Source organism: Podarcis filfolensis (genome assembly GCF_964270895.1).
Source record: "Podarcis filfolensis genome assembly, chromosome: 10".
Taxonomy (NCBI): Eukaryota; Metazoa; Chordata; class Lepidosauria; order Squamata; family Lacertidae; genus Podarcis; species Podarcis filfolensis.
This window is the reverse complement of record NC_139612.1, coordinates 55,128,874-55,135,065: the sequence shown is the minus strand read 5'-3', so window position 1 is coordinate 55,135,065 and position 6,192 is coordinate 55,128,874. Positions and strand designations below refer to the sequence as shown.

Genomic DNA, 6,192 nt, shown 5'->3' with positions numbered 1-6,192 from the left:
ATATCCACATCTGGAATGACTCATGACGCATGTGAGTTTGCTGGCAGCTGTGGGGGTATATAAATATCATTACATTTTTGTATTTCAGTTCCATTCAGTAGTCAGGCCAGTTGGAATTTCCCTGTGTCAACAGACACAAGTAGCTGTATTAAGGAGCACTATTAAATCTTTAGGGTTGCAGTCTGCTATATGCATGTCCTCGTGATCAAAGCCTGTGCTCTTGGAGTGACATATTGGATGCATAAATGAGGGAGTGGGTCGTGCTCATTGAGAGAATGTTCTGTTTTTCTCGGTGCCAATTTATTTTACAGAGAACATTGGAAAAGACTTCAGCCAATCAGGTCACTACTGGGTGGAAGGTGTGTAGAAGTCAATCCTTGACTTGGATTGATGCTCTTGTAAAACAGTCTTTAATAACAAACCGGACACATTTATGGAAGATGTAGTGAGCTTTTAGTGAGACCACATTCATATTCTCACAGCATGCAGTTTGAAGAACGAGCATGATCCAGCCAAAGTTAAGTGCTTTTAAGGTTTGCTGTTTTTGATGGCACATCTTTAAGCAAGGCTTAATTCTCTCCCATGGAATTCATAGCACCCTCTGGATTTTTGGGTGTGCGTGTGTTGAACTACAATTTCCATTGTAGTTCTGTCCATTGGCCATGCTGACTAGGGATAATGGGAACTGTATTCCAACAACTTTTGGTGGGCACTTCATTGGTAACCCAGGGCTAGATTGCTCCAAATCTTAAGTGCCATTATGAAAATGGATTTAGACACCCCCTGCAGATTTTTGGCGAATTCTATAGAAAATAATAAAGTATTGCACTTGGGCAAAAAAAATGAGAGGCACAAATACAAGATGGGTGACACCTGGCTTGAGAGCACTACATGTGAAAAGGATCTAGGAGTCTTGGTTGACCACAAACTTGACATGAGCCAACAGTGTGATGCGGCAGCTAAAAAAGCCAATGCAATTCTGGGCTGCATCAATAGGAGTATAGCATCTAGATCAAGGGAAGTAATAGTGCCACTGTATTCTGCTCTGGTCAGACCTCACCTGGAGTACTGTGTCCAGTTCTGGGCACCACAGTTCAAGAAGGACATTGACAAACTGGAACGTGTCCAGAGGAGGGCAACCAAAATGGTCAAAGGCCTGGAAACGATGCCTTATGAGGAACGGCTAAGGGAGCTGGGCATGTTTAGCCTGGAGAAGAGGAGGTTAAGGGGTGATATGATAGCCATGTTCAAATATATAAAAGGATGTCACATAGAGGAGGGAGAAAGGTTGTTTTCTGCTGCTCCAGAGAAGCGGACACGGAGCAATGGATCCAAACTACAAGAAAGAAGATTCCACCTAAACATTAGGAAGAACTTCCTGACAGTAAGAGCTGTTTGACAGTGGAATTTGCTGCCAAGGAGTGTGGTGGAGTCTCCTTCTTTGGAGGTCTTTAAGCAGAGGCTTGACAACCATATGTCAGGAGTGCTCTGATGGTGTTTCCTGCTTGGCAGGGGGTTGGACTCGATGGCCCTTGTGGTCTCTTCCAACTCTATGATTCTATGATTCTATGATTCTATGATTCTATGATTCTAATAAGCCCCCATTCTCTAGTTCACTCCTCCTCAGCCTCTGATGGTGCAGCATCTCTGAGAACCCAGTCTGCCATCTTGATGTCGTTCACAGCACCATGAGTCAGGGGCCTAGTGAACTGTTGCATGACAACAGCCGTACATGTTTATTATGTGCAAAATATACACATGAAACAGAGGAAGGTTGCTTTTCTTGTGATTACTTTGTGGCATAATTTTTCTTTCCTTTTCAGTGCAGAGTACAAACAGTGTCTGGATCTTAGCCAATTTTTGTAGAGGCAGTTGTAAAGATTGATGACATGCTGTTCAGAGTGTAGCCGGGCAGAACGTAGATTGGGATCTACTGGTAAATCTCTGGGTGATGTTTGTTAGATTGGCAAGGCCTTCTGACTCCCTATTTTCTAACAACAGCAACAAACCAAAACTCCCCACACCTTCTCCCCCAGATTAGATTGCTGGGGAAAGTATACTGTTTACTGCCCTGATCACAAATTCCCTGGGTGAGTATGTATTCAGAGGCACCCTCACCCTTCCTTCTTAATAAGAACTGTCAGTGGAGTAGACCCACTGAAATTAATAGCCAAGAGTAATGTTGCTCCATTAATTTCAGTGGGTTTACTCTGAGTAGCAGTTAGTCAAATGCAACCCAGCTGAGCCACAATTCTGCATTTGGCTCCGGTTGGTGGGCCTCATGGTTCTAGTAAGAGCCAAAGCAGATGCCACAAATCTGAATTGTGTTGGTGCTTACTCCTGGTCTGCCATCCTTCTACAGAGATTCAGCTGAGGAGGGTGCCCTATGCTGGCTACCGAGAAGCGTTGTGCTGCTGCTGTTGTCCCAAGCAGCAGTCTAGCTACATTTTCCCCCTGTTAAAAAACAGGGGCGGAAAGGGGAAGCCCCCACTGCTCACCACTATTTCATTTAGCACAGGCATGGGCAAACTCTGGCCCTCCAGATGTTTGGGACTACAATTCCCATCATCCCTAGCTAACAGGACCAGTGGTCAGGGATGATGGGAATTGTAGTCCCAAACATCTGGAGGGCCAGAGTTTGCCTGTGCCTGATTTAGCACTTACGTGCCGTTTAAGATAAAAGATAAGATAAAAACACCGAAACACCATACAGTATAAGAATATACCACAACAATCAATATAAAATTTAATCAGTGGAACATACAGCTGCGGTCACCCCATCTTTCCCTCCAAGCAGCTCAAGGTGCAACGCATGGTTCTCCCCATTTTCATTTTCACCTCACAAGAATCCTATGAGCTAGACGAAGAGATAGTGACTGGCCCAAGGTCACCCCATGAGCTTCACAGCTGAGCGGGGAGCTGAACCCCAGTCTCCCAGGTCCTAGCTGGGCCCTCTAACACTATGCTGTGGATACCTGGCATTCACACAGAAAATGCCTTGTACATGAAAAAAGCTCCTGCCTTCACCAAGCCTCCAGCACATGCTGCGCACGTAGCTTGATCGGTGTTGGCAGCACCATGTAAACAGGCGAAACCATCCTTGGGCCAAGAGCTACTTTGGAAACGCCCTCTGGTGAATGAGCCTTCAGTCTCTTGATGCAGCCGTTGCCTGGCTACTCCACTTAGCATATAGTCTCGCGGCACTGTTCTATTTGGGGAATCCTCAACGAGGTGTGTACATTTTAATGAAGGAAATGCAGCTCTGGAAGCATGAAGTCATCGCAGCTAAAAATACAAGAAGGGGAACGTTTCCCTTTGCATGGAGCCAGTGTAAATATACGTGTGTGAATGCATCAATGGTCCCAGCAAGCCACGTGATGCTAGTGCAGTTCGTTCCAGATCACACCCATAAGACATACCTTTTAAGAACCATCAGGTTAAAAAATGGTCCACTGGCACTTGATGTAGTTCTATGGCTGCAGCTAACCAGGTTTGGCTCTTCTACTTTCCTGGATGCCACTTTGAGCTCCTTGCAAAATAGGATTGCTTTTAGTTATATTAAGTCAGACTATTTGCCTGTTTTGGTCCAGCACTGCCTATTCCCCGGGGTCTTAAGCAGAGGTCTTTCTCATCAATTGCTACCTGATCTCTCTCTTTTTTTTAACTTGAGACACTGAGGGTTGAATCTTAGACCTTCTACTTGCAAAAATCACCTGCTCCACCACTGAGCTATGGCCTCTCCTCATCTTCTTGGAGCCCTTGGGAAACAAGCAAGGCACCTTCCTTAATTATGAGGAAAGCAACAACGCTTGCAATAAGTTACCTGAACCAATTGGGGGCAATAGACAGAAAGGTGGCCTATCCTTTTCTTGTAGATTCTTCCTTAAAGAACTACTTGTTGATATGTGGCCTTCTCAGGCTTCCTTCCTTCCTACTTCTTCTCCAAGTCCACTGGTGTTAGCAAGCGTTAGTGTTAACCTATTGACTCCATATTGGCCACCTGTAAGCTTATGCACAGAATGGCTTTGTTTGCCATGAGGAATCGATCTTCTTTATTCTTTCAGCCAACACTCTTACTAGACTCTCTATTTCTGCACTCTACTGTGATGACATATACCAAACTCCAACATTCTTTACCTGTTGCTTTTCAGAAGTGAGTGTGTCTTTGTTCTTTTGTCAGAACAAGTGGGTAGGTTGGTACACTGGTGTACTTGGTCATAGATGAATTTCATTTCCAGTTCATGTCTCCAGGCTCATCTGCCATTTTCAATTTCATCTGCTTCCCATTGTGTCTCCATGCCTCCAATGTGTTCTCAGTTGCATTCTTTAATCAAAGGTCTCGTGCTCTTATCCACACGCAAAATTTCTTAAATATCTTAATGGCATGAACTTGCACTCAATCCTTTGCATTCCTGGTCAAGTTGCATCATGGGCTTTGTGGTTTTAAGGCTGCATAAACAATAGTTAGCAGCGCCTTGGAAGGAAGCCTCTAATTCTTCAATTCCTCTGTGGCTCTTTAATTGCTAAGTATAGACCACTTTGGAGTGTCAGTGTAACTGGAACACATTTAATAGTACCAGCTACTTGTACATAAGAAAGTACACCCTAAATCCAGGCTGACAATCTCTTGGATGCTGGTGATAAATTTTTGAGATGCCTCCAGGAGTCCCTTCTTTAAGAGGTTTGATCCAATCTCCCAAAGACAGAACTCATCTCTGCTTAGCACACTGAACTCTTTCCCAGATGTTTGGAAATTTGGGAGCTATTCTGTGAGCTGACCAAGTTACAGAAGCAAAAAACAGTCATTTGCTTGTTGGAAAGCTGGATAGGTTGTTTGGAGTACAAACAACCTTCTCCTAGTTCAAGAAGGTTCATCCTGATATGGAACAAACTCAGACCCTTTCAAATTTAGGCCTGGCCCATATTGGGGTTCACCTGTCATTGATGCCAGCCTGCTTCTCTCAAATCCATCTGGAGGCCAAGACACCAGTAGGGAATCAGAAAGGTGTCTTTGGAAACTGGTGGGATAACTCTCCCTCCCTGGTAACTAGATTGCTGTTTCAGCACCACTAAAGGGCTACTAACCCTGATGGCCTACCTTTACCCTTGGAAGCAGCATCTTTCTGAATACCATTTGCTGGAAACTGCAGGAGGGGTCCTGCATATGGGCTTCCCATAGGCATCTGACTGGCCATTGTGAGAACAAGATACTAGACTAGATGGGCTACTGGCTTGATCCAGAAGGCTCTTTCTATGTTCCTAGCAGTGTTCAGTCATCAGAGAACCTGGGAAAGGTAGTTCTCTAAGGCATCTCAGTCTAGACCAGCTTTCTCAGCCTTGGGTCCCTACAACTCCCATGATCCCTAGTCAGCATGGACAGTGGCCAGGGATGATGTACTTCAGGAACTTCAAGAACCCAAGGTTAAGAAAGGATGGTCTAGACTAAGGTCTTCTATTATGGACCCAGATGCTTCCTGGTTACTTCCTGGGATGGTATCCGTGAGAATACTCAGTGCATTCCCTTCAGTAAAATGGTTTTGTTTAGGCTCGACATGACCTCAGAGCCCTATTATTCACTGGAAGGTTCTGGCCAGTCCTTTATTCCTCCTGGAAAAAGTTGAGGACTCTTCTTACTATAGGGCACTGCCACTTATCAAGCACAGTGTTTTAAGTTACAGAAGCCCTTACGATTCTGCTCCTCTAATCATGGAGTTAACTTCAGTCCTCTTATCAGTTGAGCACATTCCCCACTTGAAATCAGTTTCCCTTTTCCATGGTGGTTCATGGGTCTGGTATGCTTCTGTCTCTAGGCATCAAGGTCAGTTGCTCTCAGCTGTGTGTTCAGCCTCCTCCAGCTGCACCCTCTCCTTATATGCCGCTGGGGGAGAACAGAGCAATGACATGTCTCAGACAGCATCTCATGCTATCTCGGCATGAGAGGAGGAGGAGGAAGGGAGATCTCACATGGGTTTCTCAGAGAGACTTTGCTGCTTCCTGCTGCTGCCCGGAATGTTTTGGCACACAATATTGAAATAAGGAAGCCCGCTATGTAGGAGATCTCTTCCTGCATGGCTAGGCCCCTGCCGAATGGGACACTGGAAGGGTCTGTGCCTTGGGGAGAGTGCTGGTTAAAGAGCCGTGGTGGGCAAGATTGGGCCTGCAGATCAAAAGCCCGCTATGCCTTATTTAGAT

General features: G+C 45.3%; 1 long non-coding RNA gene across 1 annotated transcript in view; it reads left to right on the top strand.

Annotated features, from left to right (window-relative positions):
* The window catches only part of LOC310742845, a 164,190-nt gene that overhangs the window by 88,850 nt on the left and 69,148 nt on the right, over positions 1-6,192 (top strand). The window lies entirely within an intron of this gene.